The sequence below is a fragment of the Lissotriton vulgaris genome, chromosome 6, assembly GCF_964263255.1.
Source record: "Lissotriton vulgaris chromosome 6, aLisVul1.2, whole genome shotgun sequence".
In the NCBI taxonomy this organism is placed as follows: Eukaryota; Metazoa; Chordata; class Amphibia; order Caudata; family Salamandridae; genus Lissotriton; species Lissotriton vulgaris.
The window spans coordinates 943019330-943033978 of NC_141694.1; the positions used below are offsets into that span (position 1 = coordinate 943019330).

At 47.4% G+C, this 14649-nt stretch overlaps 1 protein-coding gene across 2 annotated transcripts in view; it reads left to right on the top strand.

Moving 5' to 3' along the window:
• The window catches only part of LOC147708237 (uncharacterized), a 787595-nt gene that overhangs the window by 468337 nt on the left and 304609 nt on the right, over nt 1-14649 (top strand). The window lies entirely within an intron of this gene.

Here is a 14649-nt window from a genome sequence, read left to right on the forward strand (position 1 = left end):
AATGCTGTCTCCACCCCTGTGGTCAAATTGCACCAGTGAGGACAGAACTAGTTTGGACTGGGCTCAGACACCCTTGTACAAAAAAACAAAGATATTTTGGGGTATATGTATTAGACCTAAAAACACAGAACTTTAGACTACTTCTGGAATCAAGAGGAACCTTTGCCAAGGAGAAACTGAAGGCGGAGTACTGCTCCTTTACTGTGTGCAGTCTGAGGTTGGCCAGCAGTAGCTGTTTCTGCCAAGGAAAGGAAATGGACTTTGCTGTGTGCTGTGTCCTCCTGCTTGAGGAAGAACTTAAAGGGCTTGAGTAGAGCTTGCCTCCTGTTCTGAAATCTCAGGTACACAAAGTCTTCACCATTGGCTCCCCTGAACTTCCTTGCTGGGAGTTCTGACCTGCAAGAGATGCCTGTGACTGTGTTGGGCCTCTGGGGTTGTTCCTGCTTTTGGGAGCTGGAAAAGCAATGGAACTACAGAAAATCAATGCATCACTCTTCTTTTGTCAGTTTTTTTGATGCAAGATTGCTGAGTGAGAAGAATCTCCATGCATAGCCGAGCCACTGCCGAGACCAACACAGCGCTTGTTGCCGCTGCAAGGTCTGACCCAGCGAAGGATCACGGCTAAAGAAACTGATGCAGCTCCGCTCGACGCCACCGCATCAATCCCCAATGCATCCTGGATTTTCACCCCTCGTACCTGTGCGGCAAGTTTTCCCGACGCAGACCAGAATAGTCTTGCAGTCGACACATCGCTTCCCCCTACAGACCTAACACAACAAATCAATTCTTCTGAATGCAGCAGAACTGTTGCATCGCCTCCCTATGTTCCCAGGAACAGATGCATCTCCCTGTTTTTCGACGCTTCCCATCTCTGTGGCTGTTTGGCCTTCTGAATTTTGAAGCATCTGCAGTTGCTTTTGTGAGAAATCACACGTCCATAGTTTTCTGTGGACCCACTTATTAGAAACTCTTTTAAGGTTATATTCCTATCACATGTATGTTGGATTTTTGTCGTTTTGGTCTTGCTGAATTTAGATAAAGATACTTTATTTTTTCTAAAAAAGTGTGGTGTTCATTTGTGGTGTTATCACTGTACTACTGTGAGTTTTGAGTACAAATACTTTACACATTGCCTTTGGGATAAGTCTGTCTGCTCATGCCAAGCTTCCCAGTGGTTGAGCAGGGATTATCTAAACTGTGTATCCCCCTTACCCTGCCTAGAAGCAAGGGTCGCTATTTGGACAAAGGTACCTACCTCTGTCAACTAGAGACCCCCATTTTTAACATTGGTGGTCAGCGGTGAGGATTTGAACTTGTATTTGTACTTGACCCACAGTGATTGGCGTACATCACTAGTTTGGTACAGACCACTATGTAACCACATACTGTGTTTTATTTTTGGTTCTATTTATGATTAACCCTTGAAGGGTCCACACACCATATCTTTGTATGGTAAATAAGCAAGTGACGCTGCAGAATTGGAGTTTGAGATTGAAATGTTAGTTACAAAGTAGAGCAACTCAGGCAATTCTGCAAGAGCCTTGTATGTCCCATGACGAGCCACTCTAGGAAAGAGGAGCTACAGAAGGCCTTAGTAGGCTGGTGGGAGGCCATACAAGCAGAGGAGGCAGAGGATGCAGATGTGAATGGGGTGTACCATATGGTGCGTTCAGATCTCAGGATTTGTCTGTTGGGAGAGTAGGCTCTAGGGCTGGCAGCAGTAATTCTTCCAGAAGTTGGGCACCAGAGGGAATGGAGGAAAGGGGCATGGCCAAGGATCATGAGTTGGAGTGTTTGAGGCTCCAGACCAAAGCAGAGGAGGGCAAGAACACTTGTGCTTTGGAGGAAAAGAAATTCATCTTGGCCCAAGCATTGAGCATGAGAGAACTGGACATTAAAGCCATACAGGTGGAGTCCAGTACAAATGGTGGCAGGGCACAGCCAGTGCAAGGGGGTAAGGTTTACATTTCCAAGGACCTAGTGCAACATTTCCAAAAGGAGAGGATATTTATGCATGGATTACATCTTATGAGGCAGCACTGTTTATGAATGAGGTCCCTCAGAAGAATTGGGGGTCAGGCCTGTGGAGACACTTTGAGGCCAATGGGAGAAACACCTGACACCTTTGGAGGAGGGGGGTGCTCTGACCTATCCCAATATAACGGAAGGTTTAGGCCTCAGTTATGAACTCACACCAGGGCAGTACAGGAAAAAGTTTAGATCCTTCAAGAAACTTGAGTCCAATACTAGGGTTGAGTGTGTGAACATGTATTGCAGAGCGCTGGATGGTTGGATAAAGGGCAGCAAGGTAACTGATTATGAGGGGTTGAAGAACTTCATTAGTTGGGAGCCCTTGAGTAATCTGTGTGTTCCAGAGCTGTGCCAGCATCTGCTGGATAGTAAGCTGACTGACCCCAGGAAGCCTGCTCAGTAGGCGGACCGCTGGATGAGTGCCGGGGCCCACAAGGAGTATGTGGGAAACCCAGCCAAAGGTGGGCAGGGTTCCCAGCAGAAGATTGGGGGTGACAAGGGTAACCAAAAGGAGTTCTCTAAAGGGGCCCAAAATAGTTCCCAGGGTAGAGATTCCCAGCCCCTAAGGGTAGGCCAGACAACAGGGGTCCGACAGCAGGGTTCCATGAAAGTGTTATGCATGTGGTCAGGAGAGTCACATGCAGCATGATCCCAACGCACCACCACCACCTACTTGTGCACCATCGGCTGGGTTAGTTAGTGTAGTGCTGGGGGAGGAGTTGGATCCTTGTGAGGGAGGGGAGCCAACTGTAATGACCCTGATCTCATTAGGAGACAGAGAGATGGTCTAGGAAACCTTCCTACCGGCTAACACTAAAAAGTACCTGGAGTTGGTGACCATCAATGAGAGGAGGGTGGAGGCTCTGAGAGGCATGGGAGCCAGTGTGACATCTGTCAAGTGTCAATGGATGTCTGAAGAGCAGGTCATCCCCAATATACTTGACACTGTATTTGCTGCAGACAACTCTTAGCACCTGTGTATTTCCTTTGAGTGGGGGGGTCTCAAGTTTCTTGAAGCTCGTTGTAAGTCTGCCCATGCCTGTTGGCTGTCTGCTTGACAATGACCTGGAGAACTCACCTTGGAAAGAGGTGGATTACCAGGCTCATTTAAAGATGTTGGGACTGCCTGAGTGGGCCTGTGTGACCACTCGGTTAATGGCATCCAGTAGGGGTGATAAACTGGACCTGGATCCTGAAAAAGTGGCTCAGGTTTCCTGCCAGGAAGAGGAAGGGCAGGGGGTATGGGAAACCAGCCCTGAAGATCCTACGGTCCAGGAAGAGGCAGAACCTGAGTGGGATGCCCTGGAACCTACTGGGCAACAAGTGGCCGAAGTGGGAGACCTGCCTGAGCTGACCCATTGGCAGCAGGAAGGAGGTACCTCCGGGGAGGAATTGCGCAATGCGCAGATGAAATGCCCTTCTTTTGTTGGTTTGCGTCTGCAGGCTGCAGACCAGGCAGACCAGGATCACATTTGATTTATTGGGAGAATGGTCTCGTTTACAGTGAGCCGAAGGTTGCTGAGACCGAGGCTGCCAGTGTGCTGGTGGTAGTCGCGTGTTACAGGTCCTTCCTACTTGGTCTGGCTCATGGCATGCCTTTGGCAGGACATTTGGGGTGTGACAAGATCTATCACAGGCTTGTCACCCACTTTTACTGGCCCCAAATGCGGAGGCACGTTGGCACACATTATAGGACTTGTCAGACTTGCCAGGTAGGTGAAAAGAGTGGAGGGAAATGTAAGGCTCCCCTCCAACCCTTTTATGTGGTGAGCACCTGTAACGACCGGATTCTCAAACCAGATGGGATCAGCTCCTTAGAGCACCTCCAACCCAGTCGGAACGTAATCACCTCCCTCCTTAGAACGTATTTACAATAGGTATATATATATATGTATGTACATCTCGTACCTAAGGATGGGGAAAATAGCAGTACACATGCATAGGTTTTCTACAATATCCCAGTCATACCAGCTAGTCTCACGGCCACTTAAGCCCAGACTAATCTACCCTGGGGCGGTTCTGATTATGTACCATTACACACTGATCACCATCAGTGCTCACTCGACACGCAATCCGGCGTGCCTTACACACTGAGCTGCAGCCCCAGTGCTCTCTTTCTCCCAATTCGGTCCACAATCCGGCGGACCTAGACACTGGTATCCCTCCCAGTGTTCTCTCACTCACAGCCCGATCCACAATCCGGCGGATCTATACACCAGTCTCCCACCTGGTGTTCTCATTAACGCCGCTTACCAACGACGATCACTCTCCTATGAATACCTTTGGAAGGAATCTCTCATTGGCTACTCGAGGTGATACTACAATAACAGGAATTAGCACAACTTGCCAAATTGAATCATGTACCTTCTGCTCTCAGCATCAAATGGTCCCTCTCTCCCTCATTATTCAGTCACCTCTTACCTGACCGGGATTTACATCCATTCATGAAAACGATGTCTGACTAGAAGACCAGGTTACCCTGATTGAACAAGAATACAAGGCACATGTTGGTTCACTAAGAACTGGGGTATTTTATTACAATGATTATAAACACAGCACTATACTATAACATATATCCTGCAAAGAAAAGTGAAAGGTTAGAATGTGCACATTATGCTAAATGGGGCAGAGATCACCTTGTGAGCACGAAGTCGGGGTTCAACAGTCATCTAGGTTCCCTTCTCGTCTGTGCCTTGGCTCGTCTCGGAATCACACCTCAGCAGTCACGAGTACACGTCTGCACCGCTATGCTCTGTCTCCTCTGCTTCCCTCCATGTCACTGGAACCTTCCTCTTTATTAGCTGCTGTCTCTCTCTGTCTTCAATCGCTCTGCGCTACATCTCCCTCTTCTTCAATCTTTCTCAGAGAGTATCAGCTTCATGATCTTTCTCGGACTTCAAGATGGCGACTGTCTGCCTGGAAATAATTAATGGCATTGATGCTAACGGCTAGCTGCCGCCTACAGACTGACTGACTCACCGCCTAACACTTTCGCTAATATGGAAGCTTGTCCTTTCATGGAAAGTTACGGCCAGTAACCTGCCGCCCACCAAATTCTTGTACCTCCCCGTATCAAGGACACGTTCCCAGCCGGCCGGCCTGATGTTGTGTCTTCGGAGTGGAGAAAAATACAGTCTTTCGATAAGGGCCAGCCTGAGCCGGTTCTCTCCAAGCGAACAACACTTTGAAACTAAAACATTACACTTGGCCTAGAAGCATCTCAAGCTGCCGGGGCAGAAAACAAGATGGAGTCTCTCCCGTTTGAGGCCTACAAGGCCCGAAATAAGCATAACTCCATAGAAGGTATACTAACACTCTTGCAAAAGGACGGATTATCACTAATACTAATGAATCTATCCCCTAGCTTAAGTTTATAAACCCTGATCTAAGGAAAAGGGTACGAAAGTGCATTACTGTGCCTTATGAATGGGCCCTGTTTATAGTTCTAATCCCTGCACTTGAAGGGTAATAGGCTGGAGTCACCTCCAATCATTCTCCCTCAAAGGAGGGTCGAAAAAGTCCGTCAGAACACTTCACCCTTGACTCCAGTCTATTAATCATTTTCTATATGGAACTAACATCTGTGGAAGAATAATAGGAAACAAAACTAAGTGATCTATTCCTCTTGCCAAATCTACAGTATTGGAGTGGAGAAGGAATGCACTGAATAAAGCAGCAAATAGCTACTAAAATACAAATAGAAATCATAATACCCCCTAAAATCTGTCGTAGGGAATGTAAGTCAGGTAACCAATTGAAGAGCCAGTCAAACCAACCCTGATCAATGTGTTTTCTAACCTCTGCAGTCAAATCATGGAGTTTGTCAATATGGGCCTCAATTGATTTAGTATGGTCCGACAAATTGAAACAGCAAAGACCTTCAAAGTCAGAACAGTCGTGTCCATGCTTTAACAAAAGATAGTCGATGGCTGCACGGTTTTGCAGAATTGCTCTGCGTTCACCCTGGGCATCTAATAGCATATCAGATAAAATGGTAGAAGTTTGGTTAATCGATTTTACCATCCAACAGGCCATTTTCCCGATGGATTTAGCGTTGTAAACAGCCAATGCTGGGACACCAATAATTGAAATAGCTAAACTAAGGTATTCAGATTTGGAATAGAGATGTAGGGAAGAATCACAGTCCTCATGTAACATCATAGCATCACGAACTACACGGGAATAGGTATTGGGATGTGAGGAAAACATTAACAAACTCAGTCTAGTGATGGCACACGGGCCTCCGGAAATATTTGCAGGAATATAGGGCCAAGAGGTGTTGCCACAGGAGAAGAGCCAACCAGAAGGTAACAGCATTGTACGGTAATGGCTAGGAGCAACTACTATACTTTTACAGGTCATGTTATTTTTAACAGAAACACATGAATTTGGGGGTCTTCGTGAGCACAAAAATCGTTCATGAGCCGAAAAAGAGGTGGCGGCTCTAAGTTTTAACTTTACACATTCAGTAATTGCATTAGGATCACAAGTCAAGAAAAAGCACAAGTCACCCTGCGTGATATTATACGTAGTAATCTGAGAATGAATTGGGGGAATAGAATCCGAGAGAATAGTACATAAGGGACAAAATTCATGGGCCGCGAAATCGCCCAGAATAACATTGGGTCGGGCATTTGATATATTGAAAATATGCTTCAGAGTTTCCATGGAGGCAGGGACAGCAACCAAACAGGTCGCTAAAATGTCAGTTACTGAGCGCATGGGTGTCAAGCAAAAATGCGGAGAATTAGTAACTCATTTAGCCAGAGTTGTCCAAAAGTTTGATGATGAATCCCACGCAGCGAAGGAATGCGGTACTCGGGTTTTCGAATCAACCAAAGTCTGTGGGTTCCCTCCTCTCCCGACGTAGCAGCCCAAAAGGAGTCCAACGCCGGCACATCCTGCAGCAGCAGTCCAGAGAATGATCTGAAAGAACATCAAATACAGGCATTATTCATTCTCGTAGGTAACATTTGTCAGCCGGGACAGCTTCCCAGCTATCTTTCCCTGGTCTCATCACCAAAATGGTGTTGTCATGACCGGTTGCAATAATTTCAGCTTGTTCAGGGGGATTTTTAGGCGATTGCACCCATATTCTCGCTCCAGGATTGTCGGAGGAACCAAAGCCTCTTTGGCCTCGCACAGTTAGTAAAGTTGAGGCAGTGCCTTTCTGAATCTCACCACTTAAAACAGGCATAATTAGCAATTGAGCAACTCGGTCAGTCTTTTGAATCGATAAATCAGCCTCACTGCTGTTCAGCAGGAGGACCTTAATCTCTCCCTGATAATCACTGTCAATCACTCCTCCAAGTACTTGAACACCTTTTAAGGCAAGGCCCGATGTAGGGGCAATCAGTCCAAAACTTCCAGACGGTATACAGACACCAACGCCTTTCTCAACAATGATTCGATCCTTACTCTTAAGTACAGTGTCATTCATGGCATGCAGGTCCAAGCCTGCGGAACCTGGGGTTGCTCTGCATGGAGCCAAGGCTCCGGGGGAAATTTCCCAGTACATTACAGTATTGCCAATGGTGTTGGGTTTCGCATCAACATTTGGGGGAAACAAACGCATCAAGGGGGATTCAGCATTTAACAAGGGACGATTATTCAGAATTAACAATGCTTGAAATAAGTAATCCCTCCAATTTTTGTACTTATTGTCAGTTAACTTTCGCAACTGTTCTTTAAGTAAACCATTCATTCTTTCAATAAGGCCTGATGCCTGTGGATAATAAGGAATGTGAAACACCCATTCTATATTGTTTTCCGCACAAAATTCCTGTACCAATCTTCCACGAAAGTGGGATGCATTGTCAGATTGAATTTGAAATGGAATGCCATAATATAATATTATTAATTCCAATGTTTTATTGGTATTTACTTGGGTAGCTTGTTTGCAGGGAAAGGCCACCAAAAGGCCACTGTAAGTGTCGACAATTGTACAAACATATTGACAATTCTTGCTCATAGGGAGCGGGCCAATATAATCAATCTGCCAAATTTGAGCGGGCAATTTTCCTCGATGTAAATGACCTTTAACAATTTGTGGTACTTTTCGTTGTCTGGAATGTTGACAGATGGGACAATGCAGAATAGTATCTTTAATGTAATTTAAAGGAATATAAATTCCTCGATCGGCGGCCCACCTGCTAGTGGCTCTCTCTCCAAAATGTCCTGCTTTCTGGTGGGCCCATTTCGCCAATCCCGCCAAATCAGAATCTTGCATGTCCACCACTGCCTCAGCAATTTTAGATTTCTCATCTGCAATGTTATGAAAGAATTTGTCAAGGGAGTCTATCGGGGTATGAGCATCCACATGAAAGATTCTCACAGTACTCTGTGGTAGCATTTCCCAAATTTCTTGCCATAATTCTTTTCCCCACAATTCTTTTGAATGCAATTCCCAATTATGAGAATGCCAAGTTGGTAACCATACCGCCAGTCATTAGCTGTGGACCAGGAATCAGTGAAAATATGACATGTGCCAGGTAATTCCTGTTTCAAAACTTGGTAAGTTGCATATAATTCAGGGAAACCTTTTCTGAACACGGACCACGGAGCATCGTAGGAGGTGATCTCTTGCCTTCACTGCCAGCAATTGGATTTAACAGCAACGACTTGCCGGACCCGCTGCGCGGGTCCTGCTGCGGAGAAAGACACCCTGTGGGGCGCTAAAGGGGAGCCCTATTCCACCAAGCATCTTGGTCACCGGCAGGGCTGCGAGCAGCCGAGCAGGGACTCCATTGCCCAGGAGTCCCTGCGTGCAACACCTGTGGCCGCTCTCCCTGCCGGCAACGCCCCTTGACAGTGGATCAAAAGCCTAGCGTTTCTCCTGCTGAAGCGGGAAACCTTTTCTGAACACGGACCATGGAGCATCGTAGGAGGTGATCTCTTGCCTTCACTGCCAGCAATTGGATTTAACAGCAACGACTTGCCGGACGGACCCGCTGCGCGGGTCCCGCTGCGGAGAAAGACACCCTGTGGGGCGCTAAAGGGGAGCCCTATTCCACCAAGCATCTTGGTCACCGGCAGGGCTGCGAGCAGCCGAGCAGGGACTCCATTGCCCAGGAGTCCCTGCGTGCAACACCTGTGGCCGCTCTCCCTGCCGGCAACGCCCCCTGCCCTGCCCTATTTCATAGGGCGGAGCACCCGCTGCCCGGGAGCGCGCGGGAGCGACCGGGGCGAAGACCGGGCAAAGAGCGGGCCGTTTGAGGCCGTTCGAGTACGGCAGAGTCCGGCCCAGGCCCACCCCCCCTAGCCGATCGGAGGTCCTTAAGGTAGGCGGCGGTTCTCGCCATACTAAGCCCTGCCCCCTGGTGTAGCAAGGACGGACGGAAATTTACTGCGCGATTTAATCCCACGCTCCCCTTATAATGACGTTAAGGTCAGGCAAAGAACGAACAGTGCAAATCCACACCACCAAGGGAGTAGTATCAGGACCCCTTGACGCATTCATCACACGGGCTACGGGGATTCTGGAGAAGGAAATAGCTATGGTCGAAAAAAGACTCTCACTTGACCTTATCAGCGGCAAGCGCTCATCACTGGGGGGACTAGCTACTACCACCTCCCCTGCACCACATGCTGCCTTTAATTGCGTTCAAACCTCTTCCACGGACGCTATCATTCATTTAGAAAGTGTGGGGGTGAGTCCAACTGCCTCTATCCCGAAGGAAGAAGGGTACACTTTAGATGACTCTCAAGTCAGTCAGGGGGGTGATTCACAGATTAGTGGGGGACTCGAACCTAGCCAGCTATCTGGATACCTTCCCCTTAATAACTCTATCACTGTTGAAACTACAGACTTCCCAGCGTCCAATACAGATCCTAACATCAAAAAGAGAAAGCTGGATGCTAGACTGTCGGGGGAGAGGGAACGAAAGATTCCAAAAACTAATGATGTCCCAGATAAAGGGAGCCAGGGTTCTGAGTTTCCCCCTGACACTCAAAACCCCTCCGTATTTGCTAATATGCTGTGTCCTTCCCTCATGTCCTTGGGTTCCTCTAGCACTTGCCCTATGTGCCTTAATAGTGACGAAATTTTGTTAGCAAAAATGGAGGCCATGTTCAAAACTTTATTATTACCAGTCTTGGAGCGGACAAGGCTCATGACCTCAAAAATTGACAGAATGGAGGCTATAATTAACTCAAACCATGCTATGCTACAAAACCTACTTGGCACTAGTCATACGGGTGTCAGTAAAACACAAACAGCCACTAAGGACCCCGTTAGCAAAAATCAGGCAAGGAGTAAATCACCCCATAACAAAATCTTAGGGCCTCACACCAATATGTCAAAAGGGGGTGCGAAGCAAAAAGCTACATCCTCCAAACCAGCTATGAGCACTCTTACACAGGCATCCAAGACAAAAATCATGGATAAACATAATACTGGTACCCAACAAAGTACGGGACTACCCCCACAAACTAAAATAAATCCCGCCCCCCCCCCAGTACTTATAAAGACCCTGTGGGCCAACGCACCACCACCAATCACAGGGAGGGGAGTCGCAGAAGATTTACCACCCCCCGTGTTGATCTACCGATCGAAGCAGCCCAACACACCATAGTCCTGACAGGTGTAGCCCCGTTAAAACCAGGCAGCAAGGAGTCATATGGGGATCTCCGCAACAAAGTAATCTTCTGGTTAAATAAAAAACGTCCCCTACCACCCTCCTCTCCTACCGAGATACTATTTGTAAGAAGAGTAGATTGGGTGGGTCATGGGACTAAAGACCTGGAGGGAGATTGCATTTTGATCTCGTTTAAGGATGCACGGGTGGTAGATGCCATCCGAAGAGAACCTAGATTTGCTAGACAGGGGGATGTACAAACTTTAGCCCTTTCATACTTCTACTCCAATAGACAAATACCCCCCCAACCTTACCCCATTTTTCGTCAGGCTCCACCCATAAGACACCCCTTGGTACTAACCCCTCTCGACCGACAGCTCCCTTTCCTTTTTAATCACTTTGGCCCCCTCTCTGGCCTTAAGGCCATAGATTGACTCCATGTTACATCTAGTGAGTCTTCCCCTCTTAAAGCAGTTGGTTACGAGCCTATTGGGTACTCCATGGCAAGTCCATATCCAATTAACAATCTAGCTGCTGTTGGGGGAGGCCCAGAGACTAGGGCACCTAACCAACCTGTATACAGAGATGTTCAAGAGGCTTTGTTAAACAACGATCCCACGGATAATGCCAAGTTCATGGAGATTAAGAAGGATGGAGGGCACAAACAGGCAGCTACCCCAGATCCACCTTTGAAATCTCCCCCTGTGGTACCACCCAATGATAACTTGAAAATCTTGTCTTGGAACATCGCAGGAATCAAGGCCCGCTTTTCTTCTACAGACTGGCTGAACTTTGTGGATAAATACGACATCATCTTGCTCCAAGAAACCTGGGCAACCGATCCAGTCTTCAAGCTGGGATATATCAACTTCTTTAAACCTGCGATCAAAGGGGGCAAAGGGCGTGCCTCAGGTGGACTAACGATTTGGGTGAAGCAGACATTGGGTCTCCATCCGACTGAGCTCCTTGTTCAGCACCCGGATCTCCTTTTAATCAAACTAAGCAAAGCTAGCCAACGGGATGTGTTCATTTTTAACATTTATGCCAGAGGCTTGCCTGGTGGCCGAAGCCCACCACTGTCGAACATCATCGACCACAAAATTGCTGAAATGGGTAGTGGGAATGTCATCATCCTAGCTGGAGATTTAAATTGCACCATAGAGCCACTGTTCGATATGGGGGACAGTTGGAGTACGGCTGAGGACACTGCTTGGGACATCCCTGATCTAATTGTTGATAAAAGGGCTAAAGCAACTGAGGCGGCAGTGAACTGGATGGCATTCTGCCTAAATAGGGGATTCCGAGCTTGCAATGGCCGAACAATCTCGGATAAAGAAGCCAATTGTACTTTTGATAATTGTATAAGGCAGAGCCGCATCGACTATATTTTGTTGAAATTGGAATATTGGTCTTTATTAGTCGACATGGTAGTAATACAGCGTCCGGAAAGTGACCATAATCCGCTGTTACTATCACTGAATCTGCCAGATCTAAAGAGACAAGAGGAGTCTACCTCCTTACTTACAGGGGATGTTTTGCTACCCAATGATAGGAGGAGATTGAAATGGTCTCGGGTCATGGAGGACAAATCATTATGGGACTATGTCAATACAATAGCCAATAATGTGTATAACAAGATGTTGAAAATTGACCTGTTGGGGGCTAACTCGGCCTTGGCAAACAAAGTTATGAACCTCCACACGAGTTGCTTTGACCAGTTAAAGTCCCTACTTTCCCTTCCGTGCCGAAGTGCTTCTACCAAAGCCAATCCTTTGCCCCAGAAATGGTACAATAAGAAATGTAGGGAGGCACACTCGGATCTTATTTCAACCATTAAATCTCGGGACATGGTCGCGATTAAGGCGGCTAGGCTCCATTACAGAAAAACCATCTGGGAATCCAAACGGGAGTGGGAGGATAGGTTTTGGACAGATCTTTTGGAGGCGTCCACCTCAAACAACCAAAAAAAGTTTTGGGATCTAGTCAAGTGGGGGAAGGACCCAGATTCATCTACTCCGGCCAACCATGTACCCCTTGACGAATGGGTAATATTTTATTCCGCCCAATTCAGAGCTGATGACCCCAAAGCTACAAACCCCCTGGGTAGGTCACCCCAGGAAAGCATCCTCGGGGAGAAGCTAACTTTTTCAGTTTCAGAGGCCGAGCTGGCTCTGGGCCTGACCCTGCGAGGGAAAGCCCCTGGCATGGATCTGATACCGGCGGACCTATTCAAATCTAACCCAGCCCTGTGGCTCCCATATATAACCTTGATCGCTAACTCCTTAGCCAATGGAGCCACGATCCCAAAATCATGGAAGGGAGCTGAGATAATTCCGATATATAAAAAGGGCGATAAGTCCATGCCAGGGAATTACCGCCCCATTAGTTTAATCGATTCCATACAAAAAATCATCGCACGTATGGTCTTGGGACGGGTCCAGGGCTGGATCGAAACAGAGGACATATTATCTCCCATGCAGGCGGGCTTTAGATCAGGAATAAGCACCATAGATCAGGTGTTTAGACTCTGCCTGATCTATTGGAAGGTGGTCTGGCTTGGCGGCGGTACCATCTTTGCTGCATTCATTGATCTAAAGTCCGCCTTCGACCTGGTGCCAAGGGACAAATTGTGGGGTGTGTTGGAAAACTTAGGATGTCCACCAGAACTACTGTGCCTTATTATTAAATTCCATGAGGATAACTACGCAAGGGTAAGGTGGGGAGGCAGGGACAAGTGACGGAAACATTTCCCGTAACTAGAGGTGTCCGTCAGGGGTGCGTCCTTGCACCAACTCTTTTCCTCTTATTTATCGACCAAGTGGTCAAATTCTTCATGGATACCCCCACTGACGCCCCAATGTTGGCTGGGACGAGATTCCCACTACTCATCTTTGCCGACGACACCTTACTCCTCTCAAGGACACGCAGCGGGTTGCAGCGGGCCTTGGACCGCTTTGAGGAGTTTTGTGCCATTAACAACCTGGCGGTAAATGTGGGTAAAACAAAGTTTATGGTCTTTACTAGAAACCATCCAGTCCGGAGTTCCGTGAGGTTGAACGGAGTCAATCTCGAGCAAGTCGAGACTATGACCTATCTGGGGGTTACCCTTGACAGCCGCTTGAGATGGAAAGATCAAACTAACATCCAGCATCTCAAGCTTGCACGTTTGACTGGCTGTCTCATAAAAGAGCAAAAAGGATCTACCACCAAGCGGTTCTTCCGGCCCTTAGGATCTATGACGCCAAAATCACCACCGCCATTCTTTATGGCGCTGATCTTTGGGGCTATATGGACCTGCTCAACCTCTTTAAAACCCAATGTAAGTTCCTTCGGAACTTAGTAGGTCTTCCACAGTCGACCCCTTCAATTCCCCTTTGTCTATATCTAGGGTGCCCTCCGATCAGCGAGATGGCTAGATTTAGGTTGGTGGCCCTGTGGAGACGAATATGGACTTCCCCTGACCTGTCACTCTTCGCAAAAGAACTAGCTGAAGTCAGATCAATTAGCGGATCCGGAAAAATCCCATGGTTCTCAACTGTGAAAACCATTCTCATTGACATGGGCTTAGAACAACTCTGGTCATCCCCCTTATCCAACGCTTTCCCCTCTAAACAAGAGTTCAAATCCCTGTACTGGGCCTCGATCCATCTAAAAAGAGTCTCACTCTCTAACAATACCAGCCTCACAGGCAGGTTTCTAACATTCAAGCTAGACCTTTCCCGAGAGCCCTACTGGGATGTAATAACCAAACCGCTAGACAAGAAACTGTATCATCAGTTCAGAGTGGGGTCTTTGCCTTTGAATTCTTTTGCAAACAAATGGTCAACAGGGACATCGATCTACTGTAAAGGTTGCCCGGGACAGAAAGAATCAGAAGGACATTTTCTTTTTGCTTGTCCTAGATATACTGCACCCCGAAACAAATGGTTAAAACCACTGTTCCAGAGATTACCATTTAAAACATCTGCTGAAGCCATTTGGGCGCTAAAGACCAACACTTCTGAACTCTTTGTAGTAAGTCTGGCCAAATATCTGGGTTGGG